The following is a 15856-nucleotide window of genomic DNA, read 5'->3' on the forward strand; positions in this document are numbered from 1 at the left end:
CTTCTCAGCAGAAAAAGTATAGAAATCTAAGATTATCGAGGAATTTGAGAAATAATAAGCTTATAACACACCTCAGATATTGTTCTGCCGTTTGTGCATATTATATTTGCATGAAATATCTTGATTTTTAATCCTATTAATGTCAAAATCAGACGGGAAAAAATGAGTTCATTTTATTTATATAGAAGAAGAAGAAGAAGAAGAAGAAGAAGAAGAAGAAGATAGAAAGAAAGAATAGATAGAAGATTAATGCGCACATCAAGAAATGTTTCAATTTACTCCATATACACCTACAAAATTAAGATTAACTTACGGTTTCCTCCTAACACTCTACTAAAACTGACGTAACTTACTTTCAATTCAATAATAAATTCTTCAAGCAATATTTCGGTCTCCCTATGAATAATCTTCTTAGTGGGATACTAGCCCGCCTATTCTTAGAATTTCTAGAATCTGGCCTTTTTTAAGTTTAGCTTACCTCCCAAAATCAAATGGTTTAGATATTTTTACGACCTTGTAGTTTTTCCTGAAAACACATACATAGAGAATATTAGACACAATCGAACCCTCCATAAAGTTTACCTACGAATCACTCAATATCATTGTAGACATATCTATAATAAAATCAAACAACAGTCTATCCTTCAAAAGTAATTGCAAAACTACACACAAAATCGATTACATACATTTCTACTCACACCATGATAACAAAATAAAAACAGGCATGATAATCGATTTCTTTTCCAGTGCATTCAGGATTTGTAGTCCTGAATATCTGGATGAAGAATTCAAATACATCAGAAATTCTTTGAAACATTGCACTACTTCACATATTTTATATTAAACGCAAATAGAAAAGCTCTACAAATAGTTCCCAGAAACAATAAGCAGAAATCATATACCAGGCACTTTTATTTAAAAAAAAGCATCTTCTTGTACCCACTCAGGAAAATAATACAATAATTTGCAACACTCTAAACAGACTAGAAATTCCAATAATACAAACTACATCACAAACTATAAAACAAGCATTAAAAACAACAAAACATTTTCAAAACAAATTCCTATCTAATGCAGCTATATATATATATATATATATATATATATATATATATATATATATATATATATATATATATATATATATATATATAGATATATAGATATATATATATATATAAATGTAATTCTTCGTTCGTTCAAAATTTATACAACCATATTTCTACATTACCAATTTATTTGAAATTTTCAGACAACCCATCTTTAGAGTCGAGGGATGTTTTTATGTTATTAAAATAAATTGACATCGCCAATTATTAAAATATTAAATAAAATAAATATATTTTCGTAAGCCGTTAGTGCGAACCTGTTTTGTTGATAGAACTGAACTTCCGGTTCGATTCATTTCAGATTCACGAATTGACGAAACGAACTAGATTTCATTTTCTGTTTACTAGATCAGTAAAAAAAAAAACAACAAAAAAACAATTCATTTGTTTATCTTCCAAATTTTTTAATTTAAACATTTTTTCTTTATTATATCAGGCAAAAAAAAAGTTTGTCGCTTGCTTTTTGAGTCGAAGTCGTTTTTTTGTTTGTTTTTTGTTTTTGTTTTTTTTATTTTTTGATATAAGAAAATATTAACTTTTTTATTATTATTAACACTATAAATTGTTTGATAAAAGTACAGTTTTTTTTTCTTTTCGAATAAATTTTACGCATTGGTAACTTGCTTAAATAATATTTGGTGCTAATGCAGAGAGTGGTCCGCGCTATTTTTTAAATCGTATTTCCAGGTTTAATTAAAGTTTTATTATATGTTTTTCTATTCAATTATAAGGTTAAAATACAGATTAGGTACAAAACACCCTCCCCTCCCCATGTTAAGAATGGCTTTTTAAATAATAACGTTACTATTTCAGCACGGATCACTCTCTGCATGAGTACCGTACTTTTACCTAACAATTTAATAAACAAAACATGGTAATTATACAGAGAAAGTACGGTGCTAAAATAATAACGCTATTTAGAAAGCCATTCTTAACATTGGGAGGGCGTTTTGTAACTATTCTATACTTTCTTTCACCTAACAATTTAATAAACAAAAGATGGTGCTTATGCAGAGAAGGTACCGTGCTGAAATAATGCTATTAAGAAAGCCATTCTTAACATGGGAAAGGGAGGGTGTTCTGTAACTATTTTATACTTTCACTTAACAATTTAATAAACAAAAGATAGTACTACTGTTATTTAGAAAGCTCTTCTTAACATGAGGAGGGAGTTTTGCATCTATTCTATACTTTCACTTAACAATTTAATAAACAAAAATAGATAGTACGTATACATAGAAAATACCGTGCTGGAATAATGTTATTTAGAAAGATATTCTTAACATGGGGATGATATTTTGTAACTATTCTGTCCTTTCACCTAACAATTTAAAAACAAAACATGGTACTTATTCAGAGAAGCTACCCTGCTGAAATAATGACGTTATTATTTAGAAAGCCATTCTTAACATGGGAATAGGGGTGTTTTGTAACTATTCTGGACTTTCAGCTAACAATTTAATAAACAAAAGTTAAACTTAAGCAGACAAGGAACAGTACTGAAGCATTAACATTATTTAGAAAGCCATTCTTAACATAGGGAGGGAGGATGTTTTCTTACTAATTTGTACTTTCGGTGCTAAAGCAGAGAGTGATCCGCGCTATTTGTTAAATCGCATTTCAACGTTTAATTAAATTTTTATGATATGTTTTTTATTCAATTGTAAGGTTAAAGTACAGATTAGGTACAAACCCCCTCCCCTCCCCATGTTAAGAATGGCTTTTTAAATAATAACGTTATTATTTCAGCACGGATCACTCTCTGCGTGAATACCGATTAACGTTTTGTTCTTTACTTTTTTTACCGTATTTTTTTTAAGAAAACCTTTTTTAACAAAAATTGAAAGTGCACGTTTTTTCTTTTTTTTTACAGAAGTTGTTTTTATATAAGAAAATATGAATGCTTTCAAAGAAATTGGGTACTCGTGCACTTATTGATCCGTGCTGAAATAATAACATTATTATTTAAAAAGCCATTCTTAACATGGGGAGAAGAGGGTGTTTTGTACCTATTCTGTACCTTACAATCGAATAAAAAAAAACGGTAAATTTTTAGATTAGGTCCACTTCCACAATTTTCTTTTAAATGACGACTATATTGGTTTTCAACTATGCTGAATACGAAAATCGCATTGAAATTTTACAGAAATAAGTAGTTATCGAGATATTAAAAATTTGTATAATGCATTGTAATCTCTCGCAGCCATCTTTTTACACGCTTGTGCGCGTCATAAACAAATCTACGCGCGTAACAAAGATGGCCGCCAAAGAATACAATGCATAAAACAACTATTTATATATCGATAACTACTTATTTCTGCAAAATTTCAATGCGATTTCTGTATTCAGCATAGTCGTAAACCTTTAAAAGTCGCCATTTAAAAGAAAATTGTGGACGTGGACCTAATCTAAAAAAATACCAAAAAAACATAAAACTTTAATTAAACTTGGAAATACGATTTTAAAAAATAGCGCGGATCAGTAAGTGCATTAGCACCCTTTAATCGACTAACGTGACCTTATTGCCAAATAAGGTCTGGCTATAATGTTGAACGCGCCGTTCACATTGTTTTTGTTGTTGTTTTTTTTCAAGTTAAATTAAACTTTCACAATATCTTTTCATTTTTTTCATAATTCCACAATATCTTTTTTTAATAATAAATTGTTAGTTAAAAAAGCACAGAATAGTTACAAAACACCATCCCCTCTCTATGGTAAGAATGGCTGAAAAAAACATTAGGTACTCATGTAGAGAGTGATCTGTGCTGAAATAATAACGGAGGGGGTGGTGTTTTGTCACTATTCTGTGCTTTCAACTAACAATTTATTAAAAAAACAAAAGGTAAATTTTCACATTAGGTCCACCTCCGCAATTTTTAACATGGGTAGGTTGGGGATGTTTATTCTGAAAGCCGTTCTTAACATGGGGAGAATGGTGGTATTTATTCCAAAAGCCGTTTTTAAAAGACGAAAGACAGGTAAAAGGTTAAAACATGTGGTTAGGCATGGGTGTTGTTTATTCCGAAAGCTGTTCTTAATATGGGGAGGTTGGGAGTGTTTATTCATGGCCGTCAGTGAATTATAGTGCATAGTAAGGTCTTTATATCTCGAAAACTAATTGCCTCTGCAAATTTTAAATGAGATTTTGTTATTCAGCATAGTCGAAAATTGTTGAGGTGGACCTAATGTAAAAAAAATACTCTCCCCCAAAAAAGATATCGTGAAATTTATATTTAAGCGCAGTACTAAAAATAAAATTAGACAGAAATATACATCTTTGGGTTTCTACTTGCACAAAGACTTGAAAAAGTTGTCAACAAAAACAAATATATAACAAGTAAATATTTTCAAAGGCAAGATAAGGTACTTTTCTACCTAATTGGATAATTTTTCGTGTTTTTATTGGGTTTGTACTACTGTACATATAGTTTCAAAAAAGTTGTCAAAATAAATGTATAACAAATATTATCAAAGGCAAGGTATGTTACTTTATTACCAAAATGGATAATTTTTTTTGTTTTTTTAATGTACAATGTTTATTCGGCTCAAAAAAAACACAGCGTTTACTGCTATATTTGAAAATTACAAATGGCGGCAGACTGTATTAAACACATTAGGTTTGGGAAAATGAGTTAAAACTAAAAAAACTATACAAAATACTGTTAAAAACCACCGAATACATGTCTGCCTATGTCACGGTAACATATATTGAGTGAGTTCCTGACAGTATTTTGTATAGTTTTTTTAGTTTTAACTCATTTTCCCAAACTTAATGTGTTCAACAGTCTGTCGCCATTTGTATTTTTCAAATATACAGATAAACACTACATGTTTTCGAACCGATTAAACATTTTACACTAAATAAAAACACTAAAATCTTATCCAGTTAGGTAGAAAAGTAACTTATCTTGCCTTTTATGACATTTATTTGTTATATTTATTTTTCAACAACTTTTTCGTTTCTGTGTTTAGTAATACAAACCCGTTTTATTTACTATAACGTTTAGTCGGCTCGAAAACAGTGTTTATCAGTGTATTTGAAAAATACAAACAGTGACGGACACTGTTGATGATGTTAGGTTTGAGAAAATGGTTTAAAACTAAAAAAAACAATACAAAATACTATCAGAAACCCACCGAATATGTCAGCTTATGTCACAATAACATATAATCAGTAGGTGTCTGACACTATTTTGTATAGTTTTTAACTGATTTTCCCAAACTTAACGTATTCAACAGAGTCCACGACCATTCGTCTTTTTCAAATACATAGATAAAAACTGAGTTTTTTGAGCCGATTAAAATTTTACATTAAATAAAAACACTAAAAACTTATCAAGTTAGATAGAAACTTAATTTACCTTACCTTTGCTTTCATTTATTCGTTTTGGACAACTTTTTCGAATCTGTGTATAGTAACCCCCCCCCTTACCCAAATATTAATTAGAAACTCACATTTTTGTATACAATAAAAAAAAGAAAACTATTTAAGAGAACAATGCATTCAAGAAATTCCTTTTTTAAAATATCTCTTTGATGTTGATTAACCATTTATTCAACGTGACTAAAATAAATGGTTAATCAACATCAAAGAGATATTTTAAAAAAGGATTTTCTTGAATGCATTGTTCTTTTATTCATGACAACATTATCGTTCTTTTAACTTCACACAAGCTAAAATCATTAAATTCATCTATAATATAAATCTCACCTGTCTGTTTAAATGCATGTATGTATGTATGTATGTATGTATGTATGTATGTATGCCTAAAACTTTCGACAGAAGCGATGAATTTTCACAAGATTGGTATCGTTTTGAAGCTCAACCCTTCGGACGACAAATATCGAATAATTGGCTAAAAACATTAATTCCTTCACCCTCAACTGGGCATTTTTCTACAGGGAGGGGTCGCTTTTTCGCTAATATTTTTGAAAGTCATCCTCTCTTTTTGATTGACTAGCCTCAATTTAAACCTTCGCCACTTCTGCTTTGGCGATGGACGCAATGGCAAAGACGTCACGTTTTTTTTCACGTTCTTTTCCTCCTTTGCGGTACGGGTTCGAGCCTGCCTGCCTACTACCACTTTTTTTTTTTTTTTGCTCAACACACACCTCCAAACACTGGGGCAACGCCGGGTACTCAGGCTAGTTTTAAATAATTCTCAGTTAAAACTCCTTGAATTAGCACTCATTACCAAACGGATCTATTTATCTCCTTTAATCAGTAAACTTAAATTAAACTTAAATATTAATAGTACAGAAATTGATATCGATAATAAAATTTTAAAAAGCAATCAATAAATAAATAATAACAAAAGTCATTTTATTTCATATAGATATCAAACATTATGAATTCTAACGGCTATATTCATTCAAAAACGAACAAAAACAGCGTCATATCTTTTAAATGATAACGGTTATATTTTCATTTGAAAAAAGAATTTTAAAAAATATCCATTTCTCATTACAAACACAATGGATATATTTTCGAATAGTGTACGGGTATTTTATTTTATCAAATAAATCAGGACATATTCAAATGAAGACGAAACGTTGATGTATACATAGATATTTTTTGTTTGTTCATTTTTCATTTCTCCATCACGTGGGAATATTATATCTATAATTTTCACTATATAAAAATTTTAATGCTAATATTAATATTCATCTTATCATTTGATATATATATATATATATATATATATATATATATATATATATATATATATATATATATATATATATATATATATATATATATATATATATATTGTTCTTTAATAGTGGCGGAATTAGTTATCTTTTTCCTTTTTCAGCGCGCCGCGTCACTTCATAATCTATTTCCGCTACTTAAAAAGAACGAATACGTTATACTTGTTCGTCATTTCTTTGTGAGAAATTGCAACAATCACTTCCGGTTAGCGAGTTGGTGTCTGCGTCAATCGATTGTCGATTTTTCTCAACTTTGCTTTTGGCTTTAAACAAAGATTTATTATCTCAACACGTGTTCCTTGCAGTGTTCGCTGCGACCACATATATACCTATGGGAGGCTTTGTCTGTCAGTTGCTTCACAGGCCAAACACACTTCGGTCAGAAATAGCACGCTCGTCTTATTTAAGATGCGTCTGGAAATCTCCATAAAGAAGTTCTCTGTCGTTAGGTTTGCCATGGTTTGAAATGATATTTTTCTTTGTTATGCTAAACTTTAAATGGCTGTTTTGTTTATCCGTCATGATCAAGTTTGAAATTGAATATTTATCGGTTCTATCACACTTAAGGTTCGAATATTTACATTTTGACAAATTTAAAATAGGATTTTCGTCAGTCTGTCACGCTTCAGTTTCGGATATATTCATTTGTCTGTCAAGGTCACGTGTTTGAATAAGATATATATACATATCTCGTTTAAGTTTCACAAGCATATCAAGCTTAAATTTCAAATATCATTTATCTCTGTCTGCCACAATCACATTTAAAATATAATTTTGTTGGTCTGTCACGCTTAAGTATAAAATATCATTTTCGTCTGTCTGTCACGGTCACATTTAATATAAAAATTCGTTGGTCCGTAACGCTTAAGCTTCAAATATTATTTTCGTCTGTTAGGTCACATTTGAAATTGAATTTTCGTGAGTCCGTCACACTTATGTTTCAAATACTATTTTCAAATCTAATATATAATAGGCTATATGTCTTTCGGTCTGTCTGTCTATCTGTCTGTCTCCATATTTTCAAACTCTATGTCCTCCGAAACCAAACATCGCAGAGCGGCGCTAGGGACCTCAAATGATTGGATTTTTTTTACTGGCCGTTCTTTTATGGGGCACTAGGCGGTTAAAAATGAGGTAAACATAGGTAAAAAAAATTTAAAATCGTCATATATTTTGTACATTCATCTTCGTTTATTTTTAATTTTTAATTTTTAATCAGTTGATATGTGTTTCACGTTGGTACGATGGTAACGTCACCAACTGTGAATGCTACAGTTTCGATTTCGATTCTATCTGATGGCACTTAAATACTTTTTTTTTACTTTTAAAATCACGACTCTATAATAATCTATATGAAATCTGGACAAATTAAAATATCAAATTTAAGCGTATTTTACGCCCCCCCCCTCAGCAATGCCGGTTAGCAGAATAAAAAAAGAACATGCTTTATGTCACTTTAGTTGAATTGAATAAGATATTGTAACTGAATACGGTGTGATACGTAGCAAAAATTAAACAATATCTTAAAAAAATAGGAATCCTTGATTTATATCTTAATAAAAGTACAAGATAAAAAAAGCACAATGAGATGTAAAGTAGACATTAATCCATATTTTATAATATGCTTCGCGTAGACATTAGAATTGAGTTATTCGTAATTTGAGTCGTTTCGTGTTTGTTAGGTGAATTTTTTTTTTATTATTCAATTTTCACCCCAAACAAGGCACAGTGCCACTTTGAAGTAGAGGGCTACTGTCAGGAACATAAGTTGCAGGGATATTATGAAGGGAGATGAGTAGAAAGATGTTTGTTCACATTACACTTGAACTTCTGCATGTCAGTACAGTTAGGAAAGCAGAATCCCAGAAGCGAGTTCCAAAGTCTAGCAGTTCTGGGGAAGAAACTATTGGAGTAGAAGGCTTTCTTACACCTGGGGATCTCTACTGTGAAGGGGTGGGATTTAGCTGCTTGTCGGGTTTGTTGGGGGTGTTCACGTAGATGGGGTACAAGTGCTTGTAGTTCGTCAGAGCACTCACCATTAAAGTACTTGTAGAACAGGCAGAGGGATGCAACATTTCGTCGATAGGACAGAGGCTGAAGCCTAGATGACATTTCAGGACCTATCACGTTGGTGACTCTCTTTTGAACCCTGTCCAGAACTGAGAGACAAGTAGAAGATGCACCAGCCCAAATGTGACAACAGTACTCCATACATGGGCGAATTGTAGCCTTATAGAGGCACAGGATACTTTCAGACATAAGTGGTTTTCTAGCACGGTAGAGAGAGCCCACCTTCTTCGCAGCAGCCTTGGCAATGCTCTCAATGTATTTATTCCAATTAATGTTCCCTGTAAACCTTAGGCCGAGGAGTTTAAAGGAAGTACTTTCAGGTAATGTGTTCTTGGCCATTGCTACTGGTGGTAGAGAAGGTTTCTTGTAATTATTGAAGGAAACAAGCTTAATCTTAGTATAGAATAGTGTGTAAACGCAGCACTGTTATTAAATAATGTAATTTTGCATTTTAAATCCAAAACTGTGAGATAATGGCTAAAAAAGGGATAAATTAAGCCTGAAAAATATTTCAAGAAATAAAAGGTTAGTCAATTACGCTTATTTTAGACTTGCCTGTAAATGATAGGAAAATCTATATCGATAGCACGCGATGCAAGTTATTATGCAAGGCACATGGTACGAAGGTGTTGTATTTGATTATACGGATGTAAATAACATTACTGCAAAGAATAAGCTTCTATAAGAATATGAATTATAGAATGAATGTTTCCTTGTGGAGGGTGTCGTTTTATTTATTTATTTATTTTATTTATTTACGCGAGAAGTGATGATGACCATAGAGTGTGAGCATTAGAAAAATGATGGTAAGCCGTAACAATTGTATGCTCGGAGTGTTAAATAATATACATATATATATATATATATATATATATATATATATATATATATACATATATATATATATATATATATATATATATATATATATATGTATATATAGTAATTTATAAAATATATAAAAAATATATATAAAAAAAAAGGAAGGAAAACGTCTACCTTAAACCACTAACCTAGTTCTAAAACAGATCCTTTGTTCGATAAAATGCATGCCCATTGGCTGATAGGAAGGGGCGCGGTGGATACTAGAAAGCTGATTGGCTAACTAGAACTCCTCAACATATATAAAAACAAGAAGCAACCACAGAATTCGCGCATAAGCCTGACGAATCCTATAGTGGATGAAACGCAGAATATTCAGTGTAGCTTAATCGCCATATATATTTTATAAATTACTAACTAGCTCTACCTACGTATTGATCACTTTTGAAGTAAATACTTAAAGTTTACGCATAAATCTATACTTTCGTATATTAGGTTTATGTGAGTAAATGAAGTAGTATATATATTTGTGCGCACACGCGTATGTGTGTGTTATCTATCTGCACGAAGTTAACTACAATTTTCGGCACTGTCTCCATTTCTGAAGTTCCTATTTAATTGCCTCCCCACGAGGACACAAGGTCTGTTTTTAATCTGGGGAATATCCAGCTCCCAGAAAATGACGCTCTGGATAGGAACAAAAATAAAAATGGGCTCAGTCATGAAGGATTTCTTCTCCACCTACCGAGGACAGGCGAGGTGAAGTGTAGTATTAGAACAGGTACTACACTTTGTTCCTAGCCAAAAGGCCAAGATGGGTTGTAATGGTTTTTAATAGTAATGGTCTTCCGATGTTAATGAAACTATGGTACGTATCTGAAATATGTACTGCATTTCTTTTTAATAATCTATCTATCTATATATCTATAAAAGTGAAAATGTCTGTGTGTGTGTGTGTGTGTGTGTGTGTGTGTGCGTGTGTGTGCATTTCCCTACCAAATAACTTTGTCAATTTTCGGTCTACAGACTCGAGATTGGACATAAGGAGAATTGACATTTGGGAAAATCTTTTTAATCGGTTTTCGATCAGAAATGTGGCTGTCAAGGGGTCAAAGTTGAACAATTTGATCTTTGAAAACTTTACCAAACTCCTCCGCCAATTTTGAGTTTAAACACTTGAAATTTTAAATGAAGGTTATTTGGAGATGGATTAAACTTTTTAATGTTATTTGAGTCCCAAAAAGTAAATGTTAAAAGGTTAAAATTGGGGTCAAAGTTTAAAAAAAACATTGACCTTTTCTTTCTCTACCAAATTAATCAGCCAATTTCTGAACTAAACATTTGAAATTGTACATAATTTGTATTCAGAGATAGAGCAAGCTTTTTAATCGGTTAATGGGTCAAAATTTGGGCTGCCAAGGGGTCAAAGTTCAAAAGATTTGACCTTTGCGATGTCTAGCAAACTACTCAGCCAATTTTGGGTCTAAACATTTGAAATTTATACATAACGGGTATTCAGACATCCGGCAAGTATTTTAAATAGTTTGGGGACGGAAATTTGGCTGCTAAAAGGTCAAAGTAAAAAGAGTTGACCTTTGCAGATTTTACCAAATTCCTCCGCCAATTTTGGGCCTAAAGACTTGAAATTTTAGATGTAGGAACTTGACTCGGGTAAAACTTTGTATTTTGATTTGAGACAAAATAATAAATGTTCATGGGTCAAAATTAGTGCCAAAGTAAATAAATAATACCTCTGCAGTCTCTACGAAATTACTTAGACAAATTTTGGTCTAAACATTTGAAATCTTACAAAAAGTGTATTCACACGTATGGCAATTTATAAACAGTACATAGGGCCCGAGCAAAGCCGGGCTGCACTGCTAGTATATCTATAAAAGTGAAATTGTGTGTGTGTGTGTGTGTGTGTGTGTGTGTGTGTGTGTGTGTGTGTGTGTGTACATTTTCCTATCAAATAACTCAATTTTCAGTCTAAAGACTCGAGATTTGACATATGAGATATTGACCTTTTGGAAAATCTTTTTAATCGGTTTTCGGCCAGAAATTTGGCTATCAAGGGGTCAAAGTTCAACGATTTGACCTTTGAAAACTCTGCCAAACTTCTCCGCCAATTTTGGGTCTAAACACTTGACATTTTAGATCTAGGTTACTTGGACATGAATCAAATGTTTAATTTGATTTGAGCCCCAAAAAGTAAATGTTAAGGGATCAAAATTGGGGTCAAAGTTTGAAAATTTAGCTGCCAAGAGGTCAAAGTTGAAAAAGTTGACCTTTGCAGACTCTACCAAACTCGTCCGTTAATTTTGGGTCTAAACACTTGAAATTTTAGATGTAGGTTACGTGGACATAAGTCAAACTTTTTCACATACACACACACACACACCTATATATATATATATATATATATATATATATATATATATATATATATATATATATATACATATATATGTCTATTGTTGTGGGGACATACACACCCTTATAGTCACTAAGATGGACTTATCCATTACCCATATAAGCAGCAGGTATAGACCGCTCAATGAGAGCTATCCAGATGTCGTACAGACGACTCCCCACGGACTTACTAATCTTCCTGTATCGCTAACCCTGTTATGAATATAAATGCTCTTCGTATTCTCATCAGTCGTCGTGTTTTCTACTTTCACCTTTCCCGACTCCACTGCATATATATATATATATATATATATATATATATATTAATTTAATTTTTATTTCAATGAATCTAGATCTAATATATATATATATATATATATATATATATATATATATATGTGTATATATATATATATGTGTATATATATATATATATATATATATATATATATATATATATATATATATATATATATATATATGCACATAAAATTATAAACAGTACATAGGGCCTGAGCCACGCTGGGATGAACTGCTAGTTTTTATATAAAAGCAGGCACAAATCAGTTCGCCAATTCATGGTTACTCTCCGTTAAATTCAATATTTACCTTTTGTACAGTAAATTATAACAGGCAATTAATTTGAAATAATTGCTACAATTAATTTTTTTACAAATACAAATATTATGCAATGACTACTAACTGATTCGCAAACAATGAATAACTGAATAATTTTAAAATCAATATTAATTATTAATTAGGATTAAATAGCTCGTTACGAAACTACAACTGATTCGCATACTAAACAAATTACGAATCTTAAATTAGATAATTAAATATATTTTTTAGAAAGAGGACAACTCTTTCTAAAATATATATATATATATTAATTAAAGTATACAGAATTACTCTAATAAAACATAATCTCATAAGTACACAAATAAACTTCATCATAATTTACAGATCTTCTTATCAAAATAAGTTTTACGAAACGATTTTACTGCATTGAATAAACGCAAGATATGACAGAACGTGAGGAGGTTATCTGTCAGAACAATGGGTTAGCTACTAAAAAGAAAATAATTACTAGGGCTAGGACAACAGCATATTCTTTTAATTGTCCTGACTCTCGAGTGTGTATCCGTTGATATCTTATATGCTTTTATATGGAGTGATGTGATTCTCGGTTGATTAACTGTGTCCAACTGTGTCGGATATATACTCGAGAGTCAAAACAATGAAAAGAAAATTCTATTGTCATAGTCCTAACAATTAGCACGTTGTATATTTTTCAGGGGTATGAATATCAATAAGCGGACCTTATAACAGACACGCAAAAATAAATTATTAAATAATTCAAAATCACATTTGATTTTTAGTTACGAACAAATAATTATGAAAGAGTCACTAAGAGATGCCCTGGGATTGGAAGAAAAAAAACACATCCCCGGGCATCACGTTAGTTCCTTCTTAATAATTATAACCTTAATAATAATAACAACCAATAATTATAACCTTAATAATAAAGATGAATTATCATAACATAAGAATAATAACCAATAATTATAACCTTAATAATAATGATCTATAATTATAACCTAAAGAATAATAACAACCAATAATTATAACCTTAATAATAATGACCAATAATTATAACCTTAATAATATTAACCAATAATTATAACCTTAATAATAATAACCAATAATTATAACCTTAATAATAATGACCAATAATTATAACCATAATAATAATGACCAATAATTATAACCTTTATAATATTGACCAATAATTACAACGTTCATAATAATGACAAATGTTTATAACCTTAAAAATATTAACCAATAATTAAAACCTTAAGAATTAAAATCAATAATTATAACCTTAACAATAATGACCAATAACTATAAACTTCAAAATAATAATTACCAATAATTATAACCTTAATAATAATGCCAATAATTATAACCTTAATAATAACAACCAATAATTACAACCTCAATTATTATAACCAAAAATTATAAACTAAATAATAATGACCAATAATTATAACCTTAATACTAATAAACAATAATTATAACCTTAATAATAATGATCAATAATTATAACCTTAATAACAATAACCAATAATTATAACCTTAATAAAAATGACCAAAAATTATAACCTTAATAATAATGACCGATAATTATAACCATAATAACTTCAATAATAATCACATATAATTCTAACCTAAATAATAACAAACAATAATTATAACCTTAATAATAATGACGAATAATTATAGCCTAAATAATAATAACCAATAATTATAACCTTAAGAATAATAACCAATAATTACAACCTGTATAATAATGAGCAATTATAATAACCTTAGTAATAATGACCAATAATTATAACATTTATAAATTATTACCAATAATTATAACCTTAATAAAAATGACCAATAACTATAACCTTAATAATAATAACCAATACATATAACCTTATTATGAATAACCATTGATTATTATCTGAATGATATTTACCAATAATTATGACCTTCATAATAATGGCCTATAATTATAACCTTAAAAAATGACCAAAAATTATTACCTTCATAATAATGACAAATAATTATAACCTTAATCATGATGACCAATAGCATTAACCTCTATAATTATGACCAATAATTATAACCTTGATAATAATAAATAATTATAACATTTATAATAATGGCAAATAATTATAATCTTAATAATAATGATTAATAATTATAACCTTAATAATTTTAACCAATAATTTAAACCTTAATAATAATGAACAATAATTATAACCTTAATAAAAATAACAAATAATTATGAAATTTATAAATTATAACCAATGATTATAACCGTAATAAAAATGACCAATAATTATAACCTTAATAATAATAACCAATAATTATAACCTTAATATTAATAATCAATAATTATAATATTTATAACAATGACCAATAATTATGACCTTCATAATAATGGCCTAAAATTATAACCTTAAAAAATGAGCAATAATTATAACCTTTATAATAATGACCAATAATTATAACCTCAATAATAATGACCAATAACATTAACCTTTATAATTAGGACAAATAATTATAACCTTAACAATAATGACCAATAAGATTAACCTTAATAATAATGACCAATATTTATAACCTTAATAATAATGACCAATAATTATAACCTTAATAAAAATGACCAATAACATTAACCTTTATCATTAGGACCAATAATTATAACCTTAATAATAATAAAAAATAATTATCACATTAATAATAATGACAAATAATTATAACCTTATTAATAATGACCGATAATTATAAGCTAAATAATAATAATAATAATAATAATAATAATAATAATAATAATAATAAGCAATAATTATAACCTTGATAATAATGACTAATAAGTATACCCTTAAAATAATGACCAATAATTATAACCTTAATAATAATAACCAATAATTATAACCTTTATAATAATGACTAAAACTTATAACCTTAATAATAATGACCTATAACTATAACCTTAATAATAATGACCAATAATTATAACCGTAATAATAAAGACCTATTATTATAACAATAATAATAATAACCAATAGTTATAACCTTTATAATAATGACCAATAATTATAACCTTAATAATAATAACCAATGATTATTACCCTTATAATAATAACCAATAATTATAACCTTAATAATAATGCTCA

General features: G+C 29.3%; 1 pseudogene; it reads right to left on the minus strand.

Moving 5' to 3' along the window:
- Positions 1-10351: 10351 nt before the first annotated feature.
- Positions 10352-10534, minus strand: LOC145256653 (U2 spliceosomal RNA; annotated as a pseudogene).
- Between the last annotated feature and the right edge of the window lie 5322 nt (positions 10535-15856).

This window comes from Euprymna scolopes, chromosome 32, assembly GCF_053919585.1.
Source record: "Euprymna scolopes isolate OS-2025 chromosome 32, ASM5391958v1, whole genome shotgun sequence".
Classification (NCBI taxonomy): Eukaryota; Metazoa; Mollusca; class Cephalopoda; order Sepiida; family Sepiolidae; genus Euprymna; species Euprymna scolopes.